This window comes from Euprymna scolopes, chromosome 2, assembly GCF_053919585.1.
Source record: "Euprymna scolopes isolate OS-2025 chromosome 2, ASM5391958v1, whole genome shotgun sequence".
In the NCBI taxonomy this organism is placed as follows: domain Eukaryota; kingdom Metazoa; phylum Mollusca; class Cephalopoda; order Sepiida; family Sepiolidae; genus Euprymna; species Euprymna scolopes.
The window spans coordinates 86,648,605-86,671,998 of record NC_136483.1 but is presented as its reverse complement, the minus strand read 5'-3'; the positions used below and the strand labels follow the sequence as shown (position 1 = coordinate 86,671,998).

The 23,394-nt window shown below is 35.3% G+C and overlaps 46 non-coding genes across 46 annotated transcripts; all 46 read left to right on the top strand.

The window, feature by feature from the left end:
* Window positions 1–109: 109 nt before the first annotated feature.
* Trnaa-agc (transfer RNA alanine (anticodon AGC)) lies at window positions 110–182 on the top strand. Its single transcript has one exon. It is a non-coding gene; the product is annotated as a tRNA-Ala (tRNA).
* Window positions 183–361: 179 nt separating this feature from the next.
* Window positions 362–434, top strand: Trnaa-agc (transfer RNA alanine (anticodon AGC)). Its single transcript has one exon. It is a non-coding gene; the product is annotated as a tRNA-Ala (tRNA).
* A 681-nt stretch (window positions 435–1,115) lies between these two features.
* On the top strand, window positions 1,116–1,188 carry Trnaa-agc (transfer RNA alanine (anticodon AGC)). Its single transcript has one exon. It is a non-coding gene; the product is annotated as a tRNA-Ala (tRNA).
* A 178-nt stretch (window positions 1,189–1,366) lies between these two features.
* Trnaa-agc (transfer RNA alanine (anticodon AGC)) lies at window positions 1,367–1,439 on the top strand. The gene has a single exon. It is a non-coding gene; the product is annotated as a tRNA-Ala (tRNA).
* A 179-nt stretch (window positions 1,440–1,618) lies between these two features.
* Window positions 1,619–1,691, top strand: Trnaa-agc (transfer RNA alanine (anticodon AGC)). Its single transcript has one exon. It is a non-coding gene; the product is annotated as a tRNA-Ala (tRNA).
* A 429-nt stretch (window positions 1,692–2,120) lies between these two features.
* Trnaa-agc (transfer RNA alanine (anticodon AGC)) lies at window positions 2,121–2,193 on the top strand. Its single transcript has one exon. It is a non-coding gene; the product is annotated as a tRNA-Ala (tRNA).
* Window positions 2,194–2,371: 178 nt separating this feature from the next.
* On the top strand, window positions 2,372–2,444 carry Trnaa-agc (transfer RNA alanine (anticodon AGC)). The gene has a single exon. It is a non-coding gene; the product is annotated as a tRNA-Ala (tRNA).
* Window positions 2,445–3,378: 934 nt separating this feature from the next.
* Window positions 3,379–3,451, top strand: Trnaa-agc (transfer RNA alanine (anticodon AGC)). The gene has a single exon. It is a non-coding gene; the product is annotated as a tRNA-Ala (tRNA).
* A 429-nt stretch (window positions 3,452–3,880) lies between these two features.
* Window positions 3,881–3,953, top strand: Trnaa-agc (transfer RNA alanine (anticodon AGC)). The gene has a single exon. It is a non-coding gene; the product is annotated as a tRNA-Ala (tRNA).
* Window positions 3,954–4,133: 180 nt separating this feature from the next.
* Trnaa-agc (transfer RNA alanine (anticodon AGC)) lies at window positions 4,134–4,206 on the top strand. Its single transcript has one exon. It is a non-coding gene; the product is annotated as a tRNA-Ala (tRNA).
* A 178-nt stretch (window positions 4,207–4,384) lies between these two features.
* Window positions 4,385–4,457, top strand: Trnaa-agc (transfer RNA alanine (anticodon AGC)). The gene has a single exon. It is a non-coding gene; the product is annotated as a tRNA-Ala (tRNA).
* A 430-nt stretch (window positions 4,458–4,887) lies between these two features.
* On the top strand, window positions 4,888–4,960 carry Trnaa-agc (transfer RNA alanine (anticodon AGC)). Its single transcript has one exon. It is a non-coding gene; the product is annotated as a tRNA-Ala (tRNA).
* Window positions 4,961–5,389: 429 nt separating this feature from the next.
* Trnaa-agc (transfer RNA alanine (anticodon AGC)) lies at window positions 5,390–5,462 on the top strand. Its single transcript has one exon. It is a non-coding gene; the product is annotated as a tRNA-Ala (tRNA).
* A 431-nt stretch (window positions 5,463–5,893) lies between these two features.
* Trnaa-agc (transfer RNA alanine (anticodon AGC)) lies at window positions 5,894–5,966 on the top strand. Its single transcript has one exon. It is a non-coding gene; the product is annotated as a tRNA-Ala (tRNA).
* A 179-nt stretch (window positions 5,967–6,145) lies between these two features.
* Window positions 6,146–6,218, top strand: Trnaa-agc (transfer RNA alanine (anticodon AGC)). Its single transcript has one exon. It is a non-coding gene; the product is annotated as a tRNA-Ala (tRNA).
* Window positions 6,219–6,396: 178 nt separating this feature from the next.
* On the top strand, window positions 6,397–6,469 carry Trnaa-agc (transfer RNA alanine (anticodon AGC)). Its single transcript has one exon. It is a non-coding gene; the product is annotated as a tRNA-Ala (tRNA).
* Window positions 6,470–6,899: 430 nt separating this feature from the next.
* On the top strand, window positions 6,900–6,972 carry Trnaa-agc (transfer RNA alanine (anticodon AGC)). Its single transcript has one exon. It is a non-coding gene; the product is annotated as a tRNA-Ala (tRNA).
* Window positions 6,973–7,151: 179 nt separating this feature from the next.
* On the top strand, window positions 7,152–7,224 carry Trnaa-agc (transfer RNA alanine (anticodon AGC)). Its single transcript has one exon. It is a non-coding gene; the product is annotated as a tRNA-Ala (tRNA).
* A 178-nt stretch (window positions 7,225–7,402) lies between these two features.
* Trnaa-agc (transfer RNA alanine (anticodon AGC)) lies at window positions 7,403–7,475 on the top strand. Its single transcript has one exon. It is a non-coding gene; the product is annotated as a tRNA-Ala (tRNA).
* A 178-nt stretch (window positions 7,476–7,653) lies between these two features.
* Window positions 7,654–7,726, top strand: Trnaa-agc (transfer RNA alanine (anticodon AGC)). Its single transcript has one exon. It is a non-coding gene; the product is annotated as a tRNA-Ala (tRNA).
* A 680-nt stretch (window positions 7,727–8,406) lies between these two features.
* Window positions 8,407–8,479, top strand: Trnaa-agc (transfer RNA alanine (anticodon AGC)). The gene has a single exon. It is a non-coding gene; the product is annotated as a tRNA-Ala (tRNA).
* Window positions 8,480–8,657: 178 nt separating this feature from the next.
* Window positions 8,658–8,730, top strand: Trnaa-agc (transfer RNA alanine (anticodon AGC)). The gene has a single exon. It is a non-coding gene; the product is annotated as a tRNA-Ala (tRNA).
* A 430-nt stretch (window positions 8,731–9,160) lies between these two features.
* On the top strand, window positions 9,161–9,233 carry Trnaa-agc (transfer RNA alanine (anticodon AGC)). Its single transcript has one exon. It is a non-coding gene; the product is annotated as a tRNA-Ala (tRNA).
* A 682-nt stretch (window positions 9,234–9,915) lies between these two features.
* Trnaa-agc (transfer RNA alanine (anticodon AGC)) lies at window positions 9,916–9,988 on the top strand. The gene has a single exon. It is a non-coding gene; the product is annotated as a tRNA-Ala (tRNA).
* A 178-nt stretch (window positions 9,989–10,166) lies between these two features.
* Trnaa-agc (transfer RNA alanine (anticodon AGC)) lies at window positions 10,167–10,239 on the top strand. The gene has a single exon. It is a non-coding gene; the product is annotated as a tRNA-Ala (tRNA).
* A 178-nt stretch (window positions 10,240–10,417) lies between these two features.
* Trnaa-agc (transfer RNA alanine (anticodon AGC)) lies at window positions 10,418–10,490 on the top strand. Its single transcript has one exon. It is a non-coding gene; the product is annotated as a tRNA-Ala (tRNA).
* A 178-nt stretch (window positions 10,491–10,668) lies between these two features.
* On the top strand, window positions 10,669–10,741 carry Trnaa-agc (transfer RNA alanine (anticodon AGC)). Its single transcript has one exon. It is a non-coding gene; the product is annotated as a tRNA-Ala (tRNA).
* A 429-nt stretch (window positions 10,742–11,170) lies between these two features.
* On the top strand, window positions 11,171–11,243 carry Trnaa-agc (transfer RNA alanine (anticodon AGC)). The gene has a single exon. It is a non-coding gene; the product is annotated as a tRNA-Ala (tRNA).
* Window positions 11,244–11,420: 177 nt separating this feature from the next.
* On the top strand, window positions 11,421–11,493 carry Trnaa-agc (transfer RNA alanine (anticodon AGC)). Its single transcript has one exon. It is a non-coding gene; the product is annotated as a tRNA-Ala (tRNA).
* A 179-nt stretch (window positions 11,494–11,672) lies between these two features.
* Trnaa-agc (transfer RNA alanine (anticodon AGC)) lies at window positions 11,673–11,745 on the top strand. Its single transcript has one exon. It is a non-coding gene; the product is annotated as a tRNA-Ala (tRNA).
* Window positions 11,746–11,923: 178 nt separating this feature from the next.
* Trnaa-agc (transfer RNA alanine (anticodon AGC)) lies at window positions 11,924–11,996 on the top strand. Its single transcript has one exon. It is a non-coding gene; the product is annotated as a tRNA-Ala (tRNA).
* A 429-nt stretch (window positions 11,997–12,425) lies between these two features.
* Window positions 12,426–12,497, top strand: Trnaa-agc (transfer RNA alanine (anticodon AGC)). Its single transcript has one exon. It is a non-coding gene; the product is annotated as a tRNA-Ala (tRNA).
* A 178-nt stretch (window positions 12,498–12,675) lies between these two features.
* Window positions 12,676–12,748, top strand: Trnaa-agc (transfer RNA alanine (anticodon AGC)). The gene has a single exon. It is a non-coding gene; the product is annotated as a tRNA-Ala (tRNA).
* A 178-nt stretch (window positions 12,749–12,926) lies between these two features.
* Trnaa-agc (transfer RNA alanine (anticodon AGC)) lies at window positions 12,927–12,999 on the top strand. Its single transcript has one exon. It is a non-coding gene; the product is annotated as a tRNA-Ala (tRNA).
* A 431-nt stretch (window positions 13,000–13,430) lies between these two features.
* On the top strand, window positions 13,431–13,503 carry Trnaa-agc (transfer RNA alanine (anticodon AGC)). The gene has a single exon. It is a non-coding gene; the product is annotated as a tRNA-Ala (tRNA).
* Window positions 13,504–15,939: 2,436 nt separating this feature from the next.
* On the top strand, window positions 15,940–16,012 carry Trnaa-agc (transfer RNA alanine (anticodon AGC)). Its single transcript has one exon. It is a non-coding gene; the product is annotated as a tRNA-Ala (tRNA).
* Window positions 16,013–16,190: 178 nt separating this feature from the next.
* On the top strand, window positions 16,191–16,263 carry Trnaa-agc (transfer RNA alanine (anticodon AGC)). The gene has a single exon. It is a non-coding gene; the product is annotated as a tRNA-Ala (tRNA).
* Window positions 16,264–17,196: 933 nt separating this feature from the next.
* On the top strand, window positions 17,197–17,269 carry Trnaa-agc (transfer RNA alanine (anticodon AGC)). The gene has a single exon. It is a non-coding gene; the product is annotated as a tRNA-Ala (tRNA).
* A 1,184-nt stretch (window positions 17,270–18,453) lies between these two features.
* On the top strand, window positions 18,454–18,526 carry Trnaa-agc (transfer RNA alanine (anticodon AGC)). Its single transcript has one exon. It is a non-coding gene; the product is annotated as a tRNA-Ala (tRNA).
* A 431-nt stretch (window positions 18,527–18,957) lies between these two features.
* Window positions 18,958–19,030, top strand: Trnaa-agc (transfer RNA alanine (anticodon AGC)). Its single transcript has one exon. It is a non-coding gene; the product is annotated as a tRNA-Ala (tRNA).
* Window positions 19,031–19,208: 178 nt separating this feature from the next.
* Window positions 19,209–19,281, top strand: Trnaa-agc (transfer RNA alanine (anticodon AGC)). The gene has a single exon. It is a non-coding gene; the product is annotated as a tRNA-Ala (tRNA).
* A 1,435-nt stretch (window positions 19,282–20,716) lies between these two features.
* Window positions 20,717–20,789, top strand: Trnaa-agc (transfer RNA alanine (anticodon AGC)). The gene has a single exon. It is a non-coding gene; the product is annotated as a tRNA-Ala (tRNA).
* A 178-nt stretch (window positions 20,790–20,967) lies between these two features.
* On the top strand, window positions 20,968–21,040 carry Trnaa-agc (transfer RNA alanine (anticodon AGC)). The gene has a single exon. It is a non-coding gene; the product is annotated as a tRNA-Ala (tRNA).
* A 429-nt stretch (window positions 21,041–21,469) lies between these two features.
* On the top strand, window positions 21,470–21,542 carry Trnaa-agc (transfer RNA alanine (anticodon AGC)). The gene has a single exon. It is a non-coding gene; the product is annotated as a tRNA-Ala (tRNA).
* A 179-nt stretch (window positions 21,543–21,721) lies between these two features.
* Trnaa-agc (transfer RNA alanine (anticodon AGC)) lies at window positions 21,722–21,794 on the top strand. Its single transcript has one exon. It is a non-coding gene; the product is annotated as a tRNA-Ala (tRNA).
* Window positions 21,795–22,225: 431 nt separating this feature from the next.
* Window positions 22,226–22,298, top strand: Trnaa-agc (transfer RNA alanine (anticodon AGC)). Its single transcript has one exon. It is a non-coding gene; the product is annotated as a tRNA-Ala (tRNA).
* Window positions 22,299–23,394: the final 1,096 nt, after the last annotated feature.

Here is a 23,394-nt window from a genome sequence, read left to right as displayed (position 1 = left end):
TTTGAATTAAAGTAAAATGTCTTTAATTGCAGACAAGTGCCTTCAAGCTTTTAATATGTTCATTTATTCATAAAATATTGGGATTATGATAGTAGGAGAATGCGGACATGGGGATTTAGCTCAGATGGTAGAGCGCTCGCTTAGCATGCGAGAGGTACGGGGATCGATGCCCCGATTCTCCACTTGTTTAATACTTTTTTTAATTTTCTGAGGCATATATATGACTAGACCTTATTTAATTATCTGGAAATTGTTGAATTAAAGTAAAATGTCTTTACTTGCAGACAAGTGCCTTCAAGCTTTTAATATTTTCATTTATTCATAAAATATTGTGATTATGATAGTAGGAGAATGCGGACATGGGGAATTAGCTCAGATGGTAGAGCGCTCGCTTAGCATGCGAGAGGTACGGGGATCGATGCCCCGATTCTCCACTTGTTTAATACTTTTTTAATTTTCTGAGGCATATATATGACTAGACCTTATTTAATTATCTGGAAATTTTTGAATTCAAGTAAAATGTCTTTAATTGCAGACAAGTGTCTTAAAGCTTTTAATATTTTCATTTATTCATAAAATATTGGGATTATGATAGTAGGAGAATGCGGACATGGGGAATTAGCTCAGATGGTAGTGCGCTCGCTTAGCATGCGAGAGATACGGGGATCGATGCCCCGATTCTCCACTTGTTTAATGCTTTTTTAATTTTCTGAGGCATATATATGACTAGACCTTATTTAATTATCTGGAAATTTTTGCATTAAATTAAAATGTCTTTACTTGCAGACAAGTGCCTTCAAGCTTTTAATATTTTCATTTATTCATAAAATATTGTGATTATGATAGTAGGAGAATGCGGACATGGGGAATTAGCTCAGATGGTAGTGCGCTCGCTTAGCATGCGAGAGGTACAGGGATCGATGCCCCGATTCTCCACTTGTTTAATACTTTTTTTAATTTTCTGAGGCATATATATGACTAGACCTTATTTAATTATCTGGAAATTTTTGAATTAAAGTAAAATGTCTTTACTTGCAGACAAGTGCCTTCAAGCTTTTAATATTTTCATTTATTCATAAAATATTGCGATTATGATAGTAGGAGAATGCGGACATGGGGAATTAGCTCAGATGGTAGAGCGCTCGCTTAGCATGCGAGAGGTACGGGGATCGATGCCCCGATTCTCCACTTGTTTAATACTTTTTTAATTTTCTGAGGCATATATATGACTAGACCTTATTTAATTATCTGGAAATTTTTGAATTAAAGTAAAATGTCTTTAATTGCAGACAAGTGCCTTCAAGCTTTTAATATGTTCATTTATTCATAAAATATTGGGATTATGATAGTAGGAGAATGCGGACATGGGGAATTAGCTCAGATGGTAGAGCGCTCGCTTAGCATGCGAGAGGTACGGGGATCGATGCCCCGATTCTCCACTTGTTTAATACTTTTTTTAATTTTCTGAGGCATATATATGACTAGACCTTATTTAATTATCTGGAAATTTTTGAATTAAAGTAAAATGTCTTTACTTGCAGACAAGTGCCTTCAAGCTTTTAATATTTTCATTTATTCATAAAATATTGTGATTATGATAGTAGGAGAATGCGGACATGGGGAATTAGCTCAGATGGTAGAGCGCTCGCTTAGCATGCGAGAGGTACGGGGATCGATGCCCCGATTCTCCACTTGTTTAATACTTTTTTTATTTTCTGAGGCATATATATGACTAGACCTTATTTAATTATCTGGAAATTTTTGAATTCAAGTAAAATGTCTTTAATTGCAGACAAGTGTCTTAAAGCTTTTAATATTTTCATTTATTCATAAAATATTGGGATTATGATAGTAGGAGAATGCGGACATGGGGAATTAGCTCAGATGGTAGTGCGCTCGCTTAGCATGCGAGAGATACGGGGATCGATGCCCCGATTCTCCACTTGTTTAATGCTTTTTTAATTTTCTGAGGCATATATATGACTAGACCTTATTTAATTATCTGGAAATTTTTGAATTAAAGTAAAATGTCTTTACTTGCAGACAAGTGCCTTCAAGCTTTTAATATTTTCATTTATTCATAAAATATTGTGATTATGATAGTAGGAGAATGCGGACATGGGGAATTAGCTCAGATGGTAGAGCGCTCGCTTAGCATGCGAGAGGTACGGGGATCGATGCCCCGATTTTCCACTTGTTTAATACTTTTTTAATTTTCTGAGGCATATATATGACTAGACCTTATTTAATTATCTGGAAATTTTTGAATTCAAGTAAAATGTCTGTACTTGCAGACAAGTGCCTTCAAGCTTTTAATATTTTCATTTATTCATAAAATATTGGGATTATGATAGTAGGAGAATGCGGACTTGGGGAATTAGCTCAAATGGTAGAGCGCTCGCTTAGCATGCGAGAGGTACGGGGATCGATGCCCCGATTCTCCACTTGTTTAATACTTTTTTAATTTTCTGAGGCATATATATGACTAGACCTTATTTAATTATCTGGAAATTTTTGAATTAAAGTAAATTGTCTTTAATTGCAGACAAGTGCCTTCAAGCTTTTAATATTTTCATTTATTCATAAAATATTGGGATTATGATAGTAGGAGAATGCGGACATGGTGAATTAGCTCAGATGGTAGATTGCTCGCTTAGCATGCGAGAGGTACGGGGATCGATGCCCCGATTCTCCACTTGTTTAATACTTTTTTAATTTTCTGAGGCATATATATGACTAGACCTTATTTAATTATCTGGAAATTTTTGAATTCAAGTAAAATGTCTTTAATTGCAGACAAGTGCCTTCAAGCTTTTAATATTTTCATTTATTCATAAAATATTGGGATTATGATAGTAGGAGAATGCGGACATGGGGAATTAGCTCAGATTGTAGAGCGCTCGCTTAGCATGCGAGAGGTACGGGGATCGATGCCCCGATTCTCCACTTGTTTAATACTTTTGTTTAATTTTCTGAGGCATATATATGACTAGACCTTATTTAATTATCTGGAAATTTTTGCATTAAATTAAAATGTCTTTACTTGCAGACAAGTGCCTTCAAGCTTTTAATATTTTCATTTATTCATAAAATATTGTGATTATGATAGTAGGAGAATGCGGACATGGGGAATTAGCTCAGATGGTAGTGCGCTCGCTTAGCATGCGAGAGGTACAGGGATCGATGCCCCGATTCTCCACTTGTTTAATACTTTTTTTAATTTTCTGAGGCATATATATGACTAGACCTTATTTAATTATCTGGAAATTTTTGAATTAAAGTAAAATGTCTTTACTTGCAGACAAGTGCCTTCAAGCTTTTAATATTTTCATTTATTCATAAAATATTGCGATTGTGATAGTAGGAGAATGCGGACATGGGGAATTAGCTCAGATGGTAGAGCGCTCGCTTAGCATGCGAGAGGTACGGGGATCGATGCCCCGATTCTCCACTTGTTTAATACTTTTTTAATTTTCTGAGGCATATATATGACTAGACCTTATTTAATTATCTGGAAATTTTTGAATTAAAGTAAAATGTCTTTACTTGCAGACAAGTGCCTTCAAGCTTTTAATATTTTCATTTATTCATAAAATATTGGGATTATGATAGGAGGAGAATGCGGACATGGGGAATTAGCTCAGATGGTAGTGCGCTCGCTTAGGATGCGAGAGGTACGGGGATCGATGCCCCGATTCTCCACTTGTTTAATACTTTTTTAATTTTCTGAGGAATATATATGACTAGACCTTATTTAATTATCTGGAAATTTTTGAATTAAAGTAAAATGTCTTTAATTGCAGACAAGTGCCTTCAAGCTTTTAATATTTTCATTTATTCATAAAATATTGGGATTATGATAGTAGGAGAATGCGGACATGGGGAATTAGCTCAGATGGTAGAGCGCTCGCTTAGCATGCGAGAGGTACGGGGATCGATGCCCCGATTCTCCACTTGTTTAATACTTTTTTTAATTTTCTGAGGCATATATATGACTAGACCTTATTTAATTATCTGGAAATTTTTGAATTAAAGTAAAATGTCTTTACTTGCAGACAAGTGCCTTCAAGCTTTTAATATTTTCATTTATTCATAAAATATTGTGATTATGATAGTTGAGAGAATGCGGACATGGGGAATTAGCTCAGATGGTAGAGCGCTCGCTTAGCATGCGAGAGGTACGGGGATCGATGCCCCGATTTTCCACTTGTTTAATACTTTTTTAATTTTCTGAGGCATATATATGACTAGACCTTATTTAATTATCTGGAAATTTTTGAATTCAAGTAAAATGTCTGTACTTGCAGACAAGTGCCTTCAAGCTTTTAATATTTTCATTTATTCATAAAATATTGGGATTATGATAGTAGGAGAATGCGGACTTGGGGAATTAGCTCAAATGGTAGAGCGCTCGCTTAGCATGCGAGAGGTACGGGGATCGATGCCCCGATTCTCCACTTGTTTAATACTTTTTTAATTTTCTGAGGCATATATATGACTAGACCTTATTTAATTATCTGGAAATTTTTGAATTAAAGTAAATTGTCTTTAATTGCAGACAAGTGCCTTCAAGCTTTTAATATTTTCATTTATTCATAAAATATTGTGATTATGATAGTAGGAGAATGCGGACATGGGGAAGTAGCTCAGATGGTAGTGCGCTCGCTTAGCATGCGAGAGGTACGGGGATCGATGCCCCGATTCTCCACTTGTTTAATACTTTTTTTAATTTTCTGAGGCATATATATGACTAGACCTTATTTAATTATCTGGAAATTTTTGAATTAAAGTAAAATGTCTTTACTTGCAGACAAGTGCCTTCAAGCTTTTAATATTTTCATTTATTCATAAAATATTGCGATTATGATAGTAGGAGAATGCGGACATGGGGAATTAGCTCAGATGGTAGAGCGCTCGCTTAGCATGCGAGAGGTACGGGGATCGATGCCCCGATTCTCCACTTGTTTAATACTTTTTTAATTTTCTGAGGCATATATATGACTAGACCTTATTTAATTATCTGGAAATTTTTGAATTAAAGTAAAATGTCTTTACTTGCAGACAAGTGCCTTCAAGCTTTTAATATTTTCATTTATTCATAAAATATTGGGATTATGATAGTAGGAGAATGCGGACATGGGGAATTAGCTCAGATGGTAGAGCGCTCGCTTAGCATGCGAGAGGTACGGGGATGGATGCCCCGATTCTCCACTTGTTTAATACTTTTTTAATTTTCTGAGGCATATATATGACTAGACCTTATTTAATTATCTGGAAATTTTTGAATTAAAGTAAAATGTCTTTACTTGCAGACAAGTGCCTTCAAGCTTTTAATATTTTCATGTATTCATAAAATATTGGGATTATGATAGTAGGAGAATGCGGACATGGGGAATTAGCTCAGATGGTAGAGCGCTCGCTTAGCCTGCGAGAGGTACGGGGATCGATACCCCGATTCTCCACTTGTTCAATACTTTTTTTTATTTTCTGAGGCATATATATGACTAGACCTTATTTAATTATCTGGAAAATTTTTAATTCAAGTAAAATGTCTTTAATTGCAGACAAGTGCCTTCAAGCTTTTAATATTTTCATTTATTCATAAAATATTGGGATTATGATAGTAGGAGAATGCGGACATGGGCAATTAGCTCAGATGGTAGAGCGCTCGCTTAGCATGCGAGAGGTACGGGGATCGATGCCCCGATTCTCAACTGATTTAACACTTTTTTAATTTTCTGAGGCATATATATGACTAGACCTTATTTAATTATCTGGAAATTTTTGTAATTCAAGTAAAATGTCTTTAATTGCAGACAAGTGCCTTCAAGCTTTTAATATTTTCATTTATTCATAAAATATTGGGATTATGATAGTAGGAGAATGCGGACATGGGGAATTAGCTCAGATGGTAGAGCGCTCGCTTAGCATGCGAGAGGTACGGGGATCGATGCCCCGATTCTCCACTTGTTTAATACTTTTTTAATTTTCTGAGGCATATATATGACTAGACCTTATTTAATTATCTGGAAATTTTTTGAATTAAAGTAAAATGTCTTTACTTGCAGACAAGTGCCTTCAAGCTTTTAATATTTTCATTTATTCATAAAATATTGCGATTATGATAGTAGGAGAATGCGGACATGGGGAATTAGCTCAGATGGTAGAGCGCTCGCTTAGCATGCGAGAGGTACGGGGATCGATGCCCCGATTCTCCACTTGTTTAATACTTTTTTAATTTTCTGAGGCATATATATGACTAGACCTTATTTAATTATCTGGAAATTTTTGAATTAAAGTAAAATGTCTTTACTTGCAGACAAGTGCCTTCAAGCTTTTAATATTTTCATGTATTCATAAAATATTGGGATTATGATAGTAGGAGAATGCGGACATGGGGAATTAGCTCAGATGGTAGAGCGCTCGCTTAGCATGCGAGAGGTACGGGGATCGATACCCCGATTCTCCACTTGTTCAATACTATTTTAATTTTCTGAGGCATATATATGACTAGACCTTATTTAATTATCTGGAAAATTTTTAATTCAAGTAAAATGTCTTTAATTGCAGACAAGTGCCTTCAAGCTTTTAATATTTTCATTTATTCATAAAATATTGGGATTATGATAGTAGGAGAATGCGGACATGGGCAATTAGCTCAGATGGTAGAGCGCTCGCTTAGCATGCGAGAGGTACGGGGATCGATGCCCCGATTCTCAACTGATTTAACACTTTTTTAATTTTCTGAGGCATATATATGACTAGACCTTATTTAATTATCTGGAAATTTTTGTAATTCAAGTAAAATGTCTTTAATTGCAGACAAGTGCCTTCAAGCTTTTAATATTTTCATTTATTCATAAAATATTGGGATTATGATAGTAGGAGAATGCGGACATGGTGAATTAGCTCAGATGGTAGAGCGCTCGCTTAGCATGCGAGAGGTACGGGGATCGATGCCCCGATTCTCCACTTGTTTAATACTTTTTTAATTTTCTGAGGCATATATATGACTAGACCTTATTTAATTATCTGGAAATTTTTGTAATTCAAGTAAAATGTCTTTAATTGCAGACAAGTGCCTTCAAGCTTTTAATATTTTCATTTATTCATAAAATATTGGGATTATGATAGTAGGAGAATGCGGACATGGTGAATTAGCTCAGATGGTAGAGCGCTCGCTTAGCATGCGAGAGGTACGGGGATCGATGCCCCGATTCTCCACTTGTTTAATACTTTTTTAATTTTCTGAGGCATATATATGACTAGACCTAATTTAATTATCTGGAAATTTTTGAATTAAAGTAAAATGTCTTTAATTGCAGACAAGTGCCTTCAAGCTTTTAATATTTTCATTTATTCATAAAATATTGGGATTATGATAGTAGGAGAATGCGGACATGGGGAATTAGCTCAGATGGTAGAGCGCTCGCTTAGCATGCGAGAGGTACGGGGATCGATGCCCCGATTCTCCACTTGTTTAATACTTTTTTAATTTTCTGAGGCATATATATGACTAGACCTTATTTAATTATCTGGAAATTTTTGAATTAAAGTAAAATGTCTTTAATTGCAGACAAGTGCCTTCAAGCTTTTAATATTTTCATTTATTCCTAAAATATTGGGATTATGATAGTAGGAGAATGCGGACATGGGGAATTAGCTCAGATGGTAGAGCGCTCGCTTAGCATGCGAGAGGTACGGGGATCGATGCCCCGATTCTCCACTTGTTTAATACTTTTTTAATTTTCTGAGGCATATATATGACTAGACCTTATTTAATTATCTGGAAATTTTTGAATTAAAGTAAAATGTCTTTACTTGCAGACAAGTGCCTTCAAGCTTTTAATATTTTCATTTATTCATAAAATATTGCGATTATGATAGTAGGAGAATGCGGACATGGGGAATTAGCTCAGATGGTAGAGCGCTCGCTTAGCATGCGAGAGGTACGGGGATGGATGCCCCGATTCTCCACTTGTTTAATACTTTTTTAATTTTCTGAGGCATATATATGACTAGACCTTATTTAATTATCTGGAAATTTTTGAATTAAAGTAAAATGTCTTTACTTGCAGACAAGTGCCTTCAAGCTTTTAATATTTTAATTTATTCATAAAATATTGGGATTATGATAGTAGGAGAATGCGGACATGGGGAATTAGCTCAGATGGTAGAGCGCTCGCTTAGCATGCGAGAGGTACGGGGATGGATGCCCCGATTCTCCACTTGTTTAATACTTTTTTAATTTTCTGAGGCATATATATGACTAGACCTTATTTAATTATCTGGAAATTTTTGAATTAAAGTAAAATGTCTTTAATTGCAGACAAGTGCCTTCAAGCTTTTAATATTTTCATTTATTCATAAAATATTAGGATTATGATAGTAGGAGAATGCGGACATGGGGAATTAGCTCAGATGGTAGAGCGCTCGCTTAGCATGCGAGAGGTACGGGGATCGATGCCCCGATTCTCCACTTGTTTAATACTTTTTTAATTTTCTGAGGCATATATATGACTAGACCTTATTTAATTATCTGGAAATTTTTGAATTAAAGTAAAATGTCTTTACTTGCAGACAAGTGCCTTCAAGCTTTTAATATTTTCATGTATTCATAAAATATTGGGATTATGATAGTAGGAGAATGCGGACATGGGGAATTAGCTCAGATGGTAGAGCGCTCGCTTAGCATGCGAGAGGTACGGGGATCGATGCCCCGATTCTCCACTTGTTCAATACTTTTTTAATTTTCTGAGGCATATATATGACTAGACCTTATTTAATTATCTGGAAAATTTTTAATTCAAGTAAAATGTCTTTAATTGCAGACAAGTGCCTTCAAGCTTTTAATATTTTCATTTATTCATAAAATATTGGGATTATGATAGTAGGAGAATGCGGACATGGGCAATTAGCTCAGATGGTAGAGCGCTCGCTTAGCATGCGAGAGGTACGGGGATCGATGCCCCGATTCTCAACTGATTTAACACTTTTTTAATTTTCTGAGGCATATATATGACTAGACCTTATTTAATTATCTGGAAATTTTTGTAATTAAAGTAAAATGTCTTTAATTGCAGACAAGTGCCTTCAAGCTTTTAATATTTTCATTTATTCCTAAAATATTGGGATTATGATAGTAGGAGAATGCGGACATGGGGAATTAGCTCAGATGGTAGAGCGCTCGCTTAGCATGCGAGAGGTACGGGGATCGATGCCCCGATTCTCCACTTGTTTAATACTTTTTTAATTTTCTGAGGCATATATATGACTAGACCTTATTTAATTATCTGGAAAATTTTTAATTCAAGTAAAATGTCTTTAATTGCAGACAAGTGCCTTCAAGCTTTTAATATTTTCATTTATTCATAAAATATTGGGATTATGATAGTAGGAGAATGCGGACATGGGCAATTAGCCCAGATGGTAGAGCGCTCGCTTAGCATGCGAGAGGTACGGGGATCGATGCCCCGATTCTCAACTGATTTAACACTTTTTTAATTTTCTGAGGCATATATATGACTAGACCTTATTTAATTATCTGGAAATTTTTGTAATTCAAGTAAAATGTCTTTAATTGCAGACAAGTGCCTTCAAGCTTTTAATATTTTCATTTATTCATAAAATATTGGGATTATGATAGTAGGAGAATGCGGACATGGGCAATTAGCTCAGATGGTAGAGCGCTCGCTTAGCATGCGAGAGGTACGGGGATCGATGCCCCGATTCTCAACTGATTTAACACTTTTTTAATTTTCTGAGGCATATATATGACTAGACCTTATTTAATTATCTGGAAATTTTTGTAATTCAAGTAAAATGTCTTTAATTGCAGACAAGTGCCTTCAAGCTTTTAATATTTTCATTTATTCATAAAATATTGGGATTATGATAGTAGGAGAATGCGGACATGGGGAATTAGCTCAGATGGTAGAGCGCTCGCTTAGCATGCGAGAGGTACGGGGATCGATGCCCCGATTCTCCACTTGTTTAATACTTTTTTAATTTTCTGAGGCATATATATGACTAGACCTTATTTAATTATCTGGAAATTTTTGAATTAAAGTAAAATGTCTTTACTTGCAGACAAGTGCCTTCAAGCTTTTAATATTTTCATTTATTCATAAAATATTGCGATTATGATAGTAGGAGAATGCGGACATGGGGAATTAGCTCAGATGGTAGAGCGCTCGCTTAGCATGCGAGAGGTACGGGGATCGATGCCCCGATTCTCCACTTGTTTAATACTTTTTTAATTTTCTGAGGCATATATATGACTAGACCTTATTTAATTATCTGGAAATTTTTGAATTAAAGTAAAATGTCTTTACTTGCAGACAAGTGCCTTCAAGCTTTTAATATTTTCATGTATTCATAAAATATTGGGATTATGATAGTAGGAGAATGCGGACATGGGGAATTAGCTCAGATGGTAGAGCGCTCGCTTAGCATGCGAGAGGTACGGGGATCGATGCCCCGATTCTCCACTTGTTTTATACTTTTTTAATTTTCTGAGGCATATATATGACTAGACCTTATTTAATTATCTGGAAATTTTTGAATTAAAGTAAAATGTCTTTAATTGCAGACAAGTGCCTTCAAGCTTTTAATATTTTCATTTATTCATAAAATATTGGGATTATGATAGTAGGAGAATGCGGACATGGGGAATTAGCTCAGATGGTAGAGCGCTCGCTTAGCATGCGAGAGGTACGGGGATCGATGCCCCGATTCTCCACTTGTTTAATACTTTTTTAATTTTCTGAGGCATATATATGACTAGACCTTATTTAATTATCTGGAAATTTTTGAATTAAAGTAAAATGTCTTTAATTGCAGACAAGTGCTTTCAAGCTTTTAATATTTTCATGTATTCATAAAATATTGGGATTATGATAGTAGGAGAATGCGGACATGGGGAATTTGCTCAGATGGTAGAGCGCTCGCTTAGCATGCGAGAGGTCCGGGGTCGATGCCCCGATTCTCCACTTGTTTAATACTTTTTTAATTTTCTGAGGCATATATATGACTAGACCTTATTTAATTATCTGGAAATTTTTGTAATTCAAGTAAAATATCTTTAATTGCAGACAAGTGCCTTCAAGCTTTTAATATTTTCATTTATTCATAAAATATTGGGATTATGATAGTAGGAGAATGCGGACATGGGGAATTAGCTCAGATGGTAGAGCGCTCGCTTAGCATGCGAGAGGTACGGGGATCGATGCCCCGATTCTCCACTTGTTTAATACTTTTTTAATTTTCTGAGGCATATATATGACTAGACCTTATTTAATAATCTGGAAATTTTAGAATTCAAGTAAAATGTCTTTAATTGCAGACAAGTGCCTTCAACTTTTAATATTTTCATTTATTCATAAAATATTGGGATTATGATAGTAGGAGAATGCGGACATGGGGAATTAGCTCAGATGGTAGAGCGCTCGCTTAGCATGCGAGAGGTACGGGGATCGATGCCCCGATTCTCCACTTGTTTAATACTTTTTTTAATTTTCTAAGGCATATATATGACTAGACCTTATTTGATTATCTGGAAATTTTTGAATTCAAGTAAAATGTCTTTAATTGCAGACAAGTGCCTTCAAGCTTTTAATGTTTTCATTTATTCATAAAATATTGGGATTATGATAGTAGGAGAATGCGGACATGGGGAATTAGCTCAGATGGTAGAGCGCTCGCTTAGCATGCGAGAGGTACGGGGATCGATGCCCCGATTCTCCACTTGTTTAATACTTTTTTAATTTTCTGAGGCATATATATGACTAGACCTTATTTAATTATCTGGAAATTTTTGAATTCAAGTAAAATGTCTTTAATTGCGGACAAGTGCCTTCAAGCTTTTAATATTTTCATTTATTCATAAAATATTGGGATTATGATAGTAGGAGAATGCGGACATGGGGAATTAGCTCAGATGGTAGAGCGCTCGCTTAGCATGCGAGAGGTACGGGGATCGATGCCCCGATTCTCCACTTGTTTAATACTTTTTAAATTTTCTGAGACATATATATGACTAGACCTTATTTAATTATCTGGAAATTTTTGAATTAAAGTAAAATGTCTTTACTTGCAGACAAGTGCCTTCAAGCTTTTAATATTTTCATTTATTCATAAAATATTGGGATTATGATAGTAGGAGAATGCGGTTATGGGGAATCAGCTCAGATGGTAGAGCGCTCGCTTAGCATGCGAGAGGTACGGGGACTGATGCCCCGATTCTCCACTTGTTTAATACTTTTTTAATTTTCTGAGGCATATATATGACTAGACCTTATTTAATTATCTGGAAATTTTTGAATTCAAGTAAAATGTCTTTAATTGCAGACAAGTGCCTTCAAGCTTTTAATATTTTCATTTATTCATAAAATATTGGGATTATTATAGTAGGAGAATGCGGACATGGGGAATTAGCTCAGATGGTAGAGCGCTCGCTTAGCATGCGAGAGGTCCGGGGTCGATGCCCCGATTCTCCACTTGTTTAATACTTTTTTAATTTTCTGAGGCATATATATGACTAGACCTTATTTAATTATCTGGAAATTTTTGAATTAAAGTAAAATGTCTTTACTTGCAGACAAGTGCCTTCAAGCTTTTAATATTTTCATTTATTCATAAAATATTGGGATTATGATAGTAGGAGAATGCGGACATGGGGAATTAGCTCAGATGGTAGAGCGCTCGCTTAGCATGCGAGAGGTACGGGGATCGATGCCCCGATTCTCCACTTGTTTAATACTTTTTTAATTTTCTGAGGCATATATATGACTAGACCTTATTTAATTATCTGGAAAATTTTGAATTCAAGTAAAATGTCTTTAATTGCAGACAAGTGCCTTCAAGCTTTTAATATTTTCATTTATTCATAAAATATTGGGATTATGATAGTAGGAGAATGCGGACATGGGGAATTAGCTCAGATGGTAGAGCGCTCGCTTAGCATGCGAGAGGTACGGGGATCGATGCCCCGATTCTCCACTTGTTTAATACTTTTTTAAATTTTCTGAGGCATATATATGACTAGACCTTATTTGATTATCTGGAAATTTTTGAATTCAAGTAAAATGTCTTTAATTGCAGACAAGTGCCTTCAAGCTTTTAATATTTTCATTTATTCATAAAATATTGGGATTATAATAGTAGGAGAATGCGGACATGGGGAATTAGCTCAGATGGTAGAGCGCTCGCTTAGCATGCGAGAGGTACGGGCATCGATGCCCCGATTCTCCACTTGTTTAATACTTTTTTTAATTTTCTGAGGCATATATATGACTAGACCTTATTTGATTATCTGGAAATTTTTGAATTCAAGTAAAATGTCTTTAATTGCAGACAAGTGCCTTCAAGCTTTTAATATTTTCATTTATTCATAAAATATTGGGATTATGATAGTAGGAGAATGCGGACATGGGGAATTAGCTCAGATGGTAGAGCGCTCGCTTAGCATGCGAGAGGTACGGGGATCGATGCCCCGATTCTCCACTTGTTTAATACTTTTTTTAATTTTCTGAGGCATATATATGACTAGACCTTATTTGATTATCTGGAAATTTTTGAATTCAAGTAAAATGTCTTTAATTGCAGACAAGTGCCTTCAAGCTTTTAATATTTTCATTTATTCATAGAATATTGGGATTATGATAGTAGGAGAATGCGGACATGGGGAATTAGCTCAGATGGTAGAGCGCTCGCTTAGCATGCGAGAGGTACGGGCATCGATGCCCCGATTCTCCACTTGTTTAATACTTTTTTAATTTTCTGAGGCATATATATGACTAGACCTTATTTAATTATCTGGAAATTTTTGAATTCAAGTAAAATGTCTTTAATTGCGGACAAGTGCCTTCAAGCTTTTAATATGTTCATTTATTCATAAAATATTGGGATTATGATAGTAGGAGAATGCGGACATGGGGAATATGCTCAGATGGTAGAGCGCTCGCTTAGCATGCGAGAGGTACGGGGATCGATGCCCCGATTCTCCACTTGTTTAATACTTTTTTAATTTTCTGAGACATATATATGACTAGACCTTATTTAATTATCTGGAAATTTTTGAATCAAAGTAAAATGTCTTTACTTGCAGACAAGTGCCTTCAAGCTTTTAATATTTTCATTTATTCATAAAATATTGGGATTATGATAGTAGGAGAATGCGGACATGGGGAATTAGCTCAGATGGTAGAGCGCTCGCTTAGCATGCGAGAGGTCCGGGGTCAATGCCCCGATTCTCCACTTGTTTAATACTTTTTTAATTTTCTGAGGCATATATATGACTAGATCTTATTTAATTATCTGGAAATTTTTGAATTAAAGTAAAATGTCTTTACTTGAAGACAAGTGCCTTCAAGCTTTTAATATTTTCATTTATTCATAAAATATTGGGATTATGATAGTAGGAGAATGGGGACATGGGGAATTAGCTCAGATGGTAGAGCGTACGCTTAGCATGCGAGAGGTACGGGGATCGATGCCCCGATTCTCCACTTGTTTAATACTTTTTTAATTTTCTGAGGCATATATATGACTAGACCTTATTTAATTATCTGGAAATTTTTGAATTAAAGTAAAATGTCTTTACTTGCAGACAAGTGCCTTCAAGCTTTTAATATTTTCATTTATTCATAAAATATTGGGAGTATGATAGTAGGAGAATGCGGACATGGGGAATTAGCTCAGATGGTAGAGCGCTCGCTTAGCATGCGAGAGGTACGGGCATCGATGCCCCGATTCTCCACTTGTTTAATACTTTTTTAATTTTCTGAGGCATATATATGACTAGACCTTATTTAATTATCTGGAAATTTTTGAATTAAAGTAAAATGTCTTTAATTGCAGACAAGTGCCTTCAAGCTTTTAATATTTTCATTTATTCATAAAATATTGGGATTATGATAGTAGGAGAATGCGGACATGGGGAATTAGCTCAGATGGTAGAGCGCTCGCTTAGCATGCGAGAGGTCCGGGGTCGATGCCCTGATTCTCCACTTGTTTAATACTTTTTTAATTTTCTGAGGCATATATATGACTAGACCTTATTTGATTATCTGGAAATTTTTGAATTCAAGTAAAATGTCTTTAATTGCAGACAAGTGCCTTCAAGCTTTTAATATTTTCATTTATTCATAAAATATTGGGATTATGATAGTAGGAGAATACGGACATGGGGAATTAGCTCAGATGGTAGAGCGCTCGCTTAGCATGCGAGAGGTACGGGGATCGATGCTCCGATTCTCCACTTGTTTAATACTTTTTTAATTTTCTGAGGCATATATATGACTAGACCTTATTTAATTATCTGGAAATTTTTGAATTCAAGTAAAATGTCTTTAATTGCAGACAAGTGCCTTCAAGCTTTTAATATTTTCATTTATTCATAAAATATTGGGATTATGATAGTAGGAGAATGCGGACATGGGGAATTAGCTCAGATGGTAGAGCGCTCGCTTAGCATGCGAGAGGTACGGGGATCGCTGCCCCGATTCTCCACTTGTTTAATACTTTTTTAATTTTCTGAGGCATATATATGACTAGACCTTATTTAATTATCTGGAAATTTTTGAATTAAAGTAAAATGTCTTTAATTGCAGACAAGTGCCTTCAAGCTTTTAATATGTTCATTTATTCATAAAATATTGGGATTATGATAGTAGGAGAATGCGGACATGGGGAATTAGCTCAGATGGTAGAACGCTCGCTTAGCATGCGAGAGGTACGGGGATCGATGCCCCGATTCTCCACTTGTTTAATACTTTTTTAATTTTCTGAGGCATATATATGACTAGACCTTATTTAATTATCTGGAAATTTTTGAATTAAAGTAAAATGTCTTTACTTGCAGACAAGTGCCTTCAAGCTTTTAATATTTTCATTTATTCATAAAATATTGGGATTATGATAGTAGGAGAATGCGGACATGGGGAATTAGCTCAGATGGTAGAGCGCTCGCTTAGCATGCGAGAGGTACGGGGATCGATGCCCCGATTCTCCACTTGTTTAATACTTTTTTAATTTTCTGAGGCATATATATGACTAGACCTTATTTAATTATCTGGAAATTTTTGAATTAAAGTAAAATGTCTTTAATTGCAGACAAGTGCCTTCAAGCTTTTAATATTTTCATTTATTCATAAAATATTGGGATTATGATAGTAGGAGAATGCGGACATGGGGAATTAGCTCAGATGGTAGAGCGCTCGCTTAGCATGCGAGAGGTACGGGGATCGATGCCCCGATTCTCCACTTGTTTAATACTTTTTGTAATTTTCTGAGGCATATATATGACTAGACCTTATTTGATTATCTGGAAATTTTTGAATTCAAGTAAAATGTCTTTAATTGCAGACAAGTGCCTTCAAGCTTTTAATATTTTCATTTATTCATAAAATATTGGGATTATGATAGTAGGAGAATGCGGACATGGGGAATTATCTCAGATGGTAGAGCGCTCGCTTAGCATGCGAGAGGTACGGGGATCGATGCCCCGATTCTCCACTTGTTTAATACTTTTTTTAATTTTCTGAGGCATATATATGACTAGACCTTATTTGATTATCTGGAAATTTTTGAATTCAAGTAAAATGTCTTTAATTGCAGACAAGTGCCTTCAAGCTTTTAATATTTTCATTTATTCATAAAATATTGGGATTATGATAGTAGGAGAATGCGGACATGGGGAATTAGCTCAGATGGTAGAGCGCTCGCTTAGCATGCGAGAGGTACGGGCATCGATGCCTCGATTCTCCACTTGTTTAATACTTTTTTAATTTTCTGAGGCATATATATGACTAGACCTTATTTAATTATCTGGAAATTTTTGAATTCAAGTAAAATGTCTTTAATTGCGGACAAGTGCCTTCAAGCTTTTAATATTTTCATTTATTCATAAAATATTGGGATTATGATAGTAGGAGAATGCGGACATGGGGAATATACTCAGATGGTAGAGCGCTCGCTTAGCATGCGAGAGGTACGGGGATCGATGCCCCGATTCTCCACTTGTTTAATACTTTTTTAATTTTCTGAGGCATATATATGACTAGACCTTATTTAATTATCTGGAAATTTTTGAATTAAAGTAAAATGTCTTTAATTGCAGACAAGTGCCTTCAAGCTTTTAATATTTTCATTTATTCATAAAATATTGGGATTATGATAGTAGGAGAATGCGGACATGGGGAATTAGCTCAGATGGTAGAGCGCTCGCTTAGCATGCGAGAGGTACGGGGATCGATGCCCCGATTCTCCACTTGTTTAATACTTTTTGTAATTTTCTGAGGCATATATATGACTAGACCTTATTTGATTATCTGGAAATTTTTGAATTCAAGTAAAATGTCTTTAATTGCAGACAAGTGCCTTCAAGCTTTTAATATTTTCATTTATTCATAAAATATTGGGATTATGATAGTAGGAGAATGCGGACATGGGGAATTATCTCAGATGGTAGAGCGCTCGCTTAGCATGCGAGAGGTACGGGGATCGATGCCCCGATTCTCCACTTGTTTAATACTTTTTTTAATTTTCTGAGGCATATATATGACTAGACCTTATTTGATTATCTGGAAATTTTTGAATTCAAGTAAAATGTCTTTAATTGCAGACAAGTGCCTTCAAGCTTTTAATATTTTCATTTATTCATAAAATATTGGGATTATGATAGTAGGAGAATGCGGACATGGGGAATTAGCTCAGATGGTAGAGCGCTCGCTTAGCATGCGAGAGGTACGGGCATCGATGCCCCGATTCTCCACTTGTTTAATACTTTTTTAATTTTCTGAGGCATATATATGACTAGACCTTATTTAATTATCTGGAAATTTTTGAATTCAAGTAAAATGTCTTTAATTGCGGACAAGTGCCTTCAAGCTTTTAATATTTTCATTTATTCATAAAATATTGGGATTATGATAGTAGGAGAATGCGGACATGGGGAATATGCTCAGATGGTAGAGCGCTCGCTTAGCATGCGAGAGGTACGGGGATCGATGCCCCGATTCTCCACTTGTTTAATACTTTTTTAATTTTCTGAGGCATATATATGACTAGACCTTATTTAATTATCTGGAAATTTTTGAATTCAAGTAAAATGTCTTTAATTGCAGACAAGTGCCTTCAAGCTTTTAATATTTTCATTTATTCATAAAATATTGGGATTATGATAGTAGGAGAATGCGGACATGGGGAATTAGCTCAGATGGTAGAGCGCTCGCTTAGCATGCGAGAGGTACGGGCATCGATGCCCCGATTCTCCACTTGTTTAATACTTTTTTAATTTTCTGAGGCATATATATGACTAGACCTTATTTAATTATCTGGGAATTTTTGAATTAAAGTAAAATGTCTTTACTTGCAGACAAGTGCCTTCAAGCTTTTAATATTTTCATGTATTCATAAAATATTGGGATTATGATAGTAGGAGAATGCGGACATGGGGAATTAGCTCAGATGGTAGAGCGCTCGCTTAGCATGCGAGAGGTACGGGGATCGATGCCCCGATTCTCCACTTGTTTAATACTTCTTTTTAATTTTCTGAGGCATATATATGACTAGACCTTATTTAATTATCTGGAAATTTTTGAATTCAAGTAAAATGTCTTTAATTGCAGACAAGTGCCTTCAAGCTTTTAATATGTTCATTTATTCATAAAATATTGGGATTATGATAGTAGGAGAATGCGGACATGGGGAATTAGCTCAGATGGTAGAACGCTCGCTTAGCATGCGAGAGGTACGGGGATCGATGCACCGATTCTCCACTTGTTTAATACTTTTTTAATTTTCTGAGGCATATATATGACTAGACCTTATTTAATTATCTGGAAATTTTTGAATTAAAGTAAAATGTCTTTACTTGCAGACAAGTGCCTTCAAGCTTTTAATATTTTCATTTATTCATAAAATATTGGGATTATGATAGTAGGAGAATTCGGACATGGGGAATTAGCTCAGATGGTAGAGCGCTCGCTTAGCATGCGAGAGGTACGGGGATCGATGCCCCGATTCTCCACTTGTTTAATACTTTTTTAATTTTCTGAGGCATATATATGACTAGACCTTATTTAATTATCTGGAAATTTTTGAATTCAAGTAAAATGTCTTTAATTGCAGGCAAGTGCCTTCAAGCTTTTAATATTTTCATTTATTCATAAAATATTGGGATTATGATAGTAGGAGAATGCGGACATGGGGAATTAGCTCAGATGGTAGAGCGCTCGCTTAGCATGCGAGAGGTACGGGGATCGATGCCCCGATTCTCCACTTGTTTAATACTTTTTGTAATTTTCTGAGGCATATATATGACTAGACCTTATTTGATTATCTGGAAATTTTTGAATTCAAGTAAAATGTCTTTAATTGCAGACAAGTGCCTTCAAGCTTTTAATATTTTCATTTATTCATAAAATATTGGGATTATGATAGTAGGAGAATGCGGACATGGGGAAATAGCTCAGATGGTAGAGCGCTCGCTTAGTATGCGAGAGATACGGGGATCGATGCCCCGATTCTCCACTTGTTTAATACTTTTTTAATTTTCTGAGGCATATATATGACTAGACCTTATTTAATTATCTGGAAATTTTTGAATTAAAGTAAAATGTCTTTAATTGCAGACAAGTTCCTTCAAGCTTTTAATATTTTCATTTATTCATAAAATATTGGGATTATGATAGTAGGAGAATGCGGACATGGGGAATTAGCTCAGATGGTAGAACGCTCGCTTAGCATGCGAGAGGTACGGGGATCGATGCCCCGATTCTCCACTTGTTTAATACTTTTTTAATTTTCTGAGGCATATATATGACTAGACCTTATTTAATTATCTGGAAATTTTTGAATTAAAGTAAAATGTCTTTAATTGCAGACAAGTTCCTTCAAGCTTTTAATATTTTCATTTATTCATAAAATATTGGGATTATGATAGTAGGAGAATGCGGACATGGGGAATTAGCTCAGATGGTAGAGCGCTCGCTTAGCATGCGAGAGGTCCGGGGTCGATGCCCTGATTCTCCACTTGTTTAATACTTTTTTAATTTTCTGAGGCATATATATGACTAGACCTTATTTAATTATCTGGAAATTTTTGTAATTCAAGTAAAATGTCTTTAATTGCAGACAAGTGCCTTCAAGCTTTTAATATTTTCATTTATTCATAAAATATTGGGATTATGATAGTAGGAGAATGCGGACATGGGGAATTAGCTCAGATGGTAGAGCGCTCGCTTAGCATGCGAGAGGTACGGGGACCGATGCCCCGATTCTCCACTTGTTTAATACTTTTTTTAATTTTCTGAGGCATATATATGACTAGACCTTATTTGATTATCTGGAAATTTTTGAATTCAAGTAAAATGTCTTTAATTGCAGACAAGTGCCTTCAAGCTTTTAATATTTTCATTTATTCATAAAATATTGGGATTATGATAGTAGGAGAATACGGACATGGGGAATTAGCTCAGATGGTAGAGCGCTCGCTTAGCATGCGAGAGGTACGGGGATCGATGCTCCGATTCTCCACTTGTTTAATACTTTTTTAATTTTCTGAGGCATATATATGACTAGACCTTATTTAATTATCTGGAAATTTTTGAATTCAAGTAAAATGTCTTTAATTGCAGACAAGTGCCTTCAAGCTTTTAATATTTTCATTTATTCATAAAATATTGCGATTATGATAGTAGGAGAATGCGGACATGGGGAATTAGCTCAGATGGTAGAGCGCTCGCTTAGCATGCGAGAGGTACGGGGATCGATGCCCCGATTCTCCACTTGTTTAATACTTTTTTAATTTTCTGAGGCATATATATGACTAGACCTTATTTAATTATCTGGAAATTTTTGAATTAAAGTAAAATGTCTTTAATTGCAGACAAGTGCCTTCAAGCTTTTAATATGTTCATTTATTCATAAAATATTGGGATTATGATAGTAGGAGAATGCGGACATGGGGAATTAGCTCAGATGGTAGAGCGCTCGCTTAGCATGCGAGAGGTACGGGGATCGATGCCCCGATTCTCCACTTGTTTAATACTTTTTTAATTTTCTGAGGCATATATATGACTAGACCTTATTTAATTATCTGGAAATTTTTGAATTAAAGTAAAATGTCTTTAATTGCAGACAAGTGCCTTCAAGCTTTTAATATGTTCATTTATTCATAAAATATTGGGATTATGATAGTAGGAGAATGCGGACATGGGGAATTAGCTCAGATGGTAGAACGCTCGCTTAGCATGCGAGAGGTACGGGGATCGATGCCCCGATTCTCCACTTGTTTAATACTTTTTTAATTTTCTGAGGCATATATATGACTAGACCTTATTTAATTATCTGGAAATTTTTGAATTAAAGTAAAATGTCTTTAATTGCAGACAAGTTCCTTCAAGCTTTTAATATTTTCATTTATTCATAAAATATTGGGATTATGATAGTAGGAGAATGCGGACATGGGGAATTAGCTCAGATGGTAGAGCGCTCGCTTAGCATGCGAGAGGTACGGGGATCGATGCCCCGATTCTCCACTTGTTTAATACTTTTTGAAATTTTCTGAGGCATATATATGACTAGACCTTATTTTATTATCTGGAAATTTTTGAATTAAAGTAAAATGTCTTTACTTGCAGACAAGTGCCTTCAAGCTTTTAATATTTTCATTTATTCATAAAATATTGGGATTATGATAGTAGGAGAATGCGGACATGGGGAATTAGCTCAGATGGTAGAGCGCTCGCTTAGCATGCGAGAGGTACGGGGATCGATGCCCCGATTCTCCACTTGTTTAATACTTTTTTAAATTTTCTGAGGCATATATATGACTAGACCTTATTTGATTATCTGGAAATTTTTGAATTCAAGTAAAATGTCTTTAATTGCAGACAAGTGCCTTCAAGCTTTTAATATTTTCATTTATTCATAAAATATTGGGATTATAATAGTAGGAGAATGCGGATATGGGGAATTAGCTCAGATGGTAGAGCGCTAACTTAGCATGCGAGAGGTACGGGCATCGATGCCCCGATTCTCCACTTGTTTAATACTTTTTTTAATTTTCTGAGGCATATATATGACTAGACCTTATTTGATTATCTGGAAATTTTTGAATTCAAGTAAAATGTCTTTAATTGCAGACAAGTGCCTTCAAGCTTTTAATATTTTCATTTATTCATAAAATATTGGGATTATGATAGTAGGAGAATGCGGACATGGGGAATTAGCTCAGATGGTAGAGCGCTCGCTTAGCATGCGAGAGGTACGGGGATCGATGCCCCGATTCTCCACTTGTTTAATATTTTTTTTAATTTTCTGAGGCATATATATGACTAGACCTTATTTGATTATCTGGAAATTTTTGAATTCAAGTAAAATGTCTTTAATTGCAGACAAGTGCCTTCAAGCTTTTAATATTTTCATTTATTCATAGAATATTGGGATTATGATAGTAGGAGAATGCGGACATGGGGAATTAGCTCAGATGGTAGAGCGCTCGCTTAGCATGCGAGAGGTACGGGCATCGATGCCCCGATTCTCCACTTGTTTAATACTTTTTTAATTTTCTGAGGCATATATATGACTAGACCTTATTTAATTATCTGGAAATTTTTGAATTCAAGTAAAATGTCTTTAATTGCGGACAAGTGCCTTCAAGCTTTTAATATTTTCATTTATTCATAAAATATTGGGATTATGATAGTAGGAGAATGCGGACATGGGGAATATGCTCAGATGGTAGAGCGCTCGCTTAGCATGCGAGAGGTACGGGGATCGATGCCCCGATTCTCCACTTGTTTAATACTTTTTTAATTTTCTGAGACATATATATGACTAGACCTTATTTAATTATCTGGAAATTTTTGAATCAAAGTAAAATGTCTTTACTTGCAGACAAGTGCCTTCAAGCTTTTAATATTTTCATTTATTCATAAAATATTGGGATTATGATAGTAGGAGAATGCGGACATGGGGAATTAGCTCAGATGGTAGAGCGCTCGCTTAGCATGCGAGAGGTCCGGGGTCAATGCCCCGATTCTCCACTGTTTTAATACTTTTTTAATTTTCTGAGGCATATATATGACTAGACCTTGTTTAATTATCTGGAAATTTTTGAATTAAAGTAAAATGTCTTTACTTGCAGACAAGTGCCTTCAAGCTTTTAATATTTTCATTTATTCATAAAATATTGGGATAATGATAGTAGGAGAATGGGGACATGGGGAATTAGCTCAGATGGTAGAGCGTACGCTTAGCATGCGAGAGGTACGGGGATCGATGCCCCGATTCTCCACTTGTTTAATACTTTTTTAATTTTCTGAGGCATATATATGACTAGACCTTATTTAATTATCTGGAAAATTTTTAATTCAAGTAAAATGTCTT